We start from the raw sequence: 1,278 nt of genomic DNA, 5'->3' as shown, positions 1-1,278 counted from the left end.
CAGCACCTGGGGCTTGGGTTTGGCCTGAGACGCTTCTTTTGTCGTTTCCTACCTCAGCGCCGCCGCCCGCTCTCGCCGGTGTGAAGCCGCGGGGGACGGAGGTGTCGCGACCCACCGACGCCGGGCGTGGGCGTGGGCGTGGGCGTGGGGCTGGCGGCCCCGAGCTGAGGGGCGGACGCGGCATGTGTGAGGGGGAGCAGGTGCCCCTCGCTACCTCCCTGAGCGCCCTCCAGGTGGCCTCTGGGATACGAACCTTTGTGCCTGCTATTTCTCTCTTGAAGAGAGGACAGAAAGGCGTGGGGTTTGGGGTCGGTGGAGCACAGGGTGCAGCCATCCTGGGGCTGGGACACAATCGGTTCCTGAAAACCGCCTCTTCAGTGACTCCGAACCAATTTTCTCCTAAGAAACAGTGTTATAAATGGGGGGTTGGATCCTGAACAAGGCCCAATACCCTGTTGTCACTAAAAATACCCCAGAATTTTGTACTTGATCAATTACAGTTGAGTAATAGAGCTACATTGATGTATTTATATTGTAAATAGCAATCCTATTGATTTGGAAGGACTTCTTTGAGGAGACTTTGCTGGACGTTTTGAAGGGCTCTCGGTTGGACTTTGTGAAGGGCTCTTGGCTGGAGCCTTCTCGGGAGTCCCGGCTGCCCGTCTTTCTGGAGTCTCGTCTCCTTTCTTAAAGAAAGTGGCCAAGGAAGTTTGGATGGATGTTTTCCAGGGAGATGAGCGACGCAGCCAACTTGTTGGCTGGCATGGCATCACATCGGATGGAGCGTTGTAAAGTCAGACCTGACGTCGTAAAGTTGAAACCAGGTGTCAATTTATAAACGTTGTAAGTCGAAACGTTGTAAGTTGAACACTGCCTGTAGCAGAAAACCGGACTGTCCTCCGTGATGGCCACCCTAGCCCCTTCCCACCACGCACCCCTGTGCCCCCTCTGCCCACCCGCTTCCCTGCACATTAGGGGCAGGGGGCACGTGTCCATCATCTTAGGCCCCCCACCCAGGCAAAAATAAGTCAGCACCTCTGCATTGACCTCTTCGTGAGAGAGGCTTTTCCTTATCTCTGACCTCAACATCCCTGGCTTGAACTTGTCCTGGTACCAAACCACCACCCCGAGAGCAGCGGTAGAGAAGTATTGCTGGAAGGGACCTCCACTGGTCATCTAGTCCAGAGGGTCCCAAACCTTTTCTTATTGCGTACCCCCTCCCGATTTACTAGCCTAGCCACCTACGTACCCCTGCCAGTGGAGCTTTTATATTTTAAC

General features: G+C 54.7%; 1 protein-coding gene across 2 annotated transcripts in view; it reads right to left on the bottom strand.

Annotated features, from left to right (window-relative positions):
* The window catches only part of CEP170B (centrosomal protein 170B), an 82,115-nt gene extending 81,878 nt beyond the window's left edge, over positions 1 to 237 (bottom strand). For both annotated transcript variants that reach the window (XM_025192601.1, XM_025192600.1), the window contains exon 1: positions 53 to 237. The gene's annotated coding sequence lies outside the window, so the exon portion shown is untranslated. The remainder of the gene's footprint in view (positions 1 to 52) is intronic.
* Positions 238 to 1,278: the final 1,041 nt, after the last annotated feature.

The sequence above is a fragment of the Alligator sinensis genome, unplaced genomic scaffold, assembly GCF_000455745.1.
Source record: "Alligator sinensis unplaced genomic scaffold, ASM45574v1 scaffold890_1, whole genome shotgun sequence".
Taxonomy (NCBI): Eukaryota; Metazoa; Chordata; order Crocodylia; family Alligatoridae; genus Alligator; species Alligator sinensis.
This window is presented reverse-complemented; position numbering and strand designations above follow the sequence as displayed.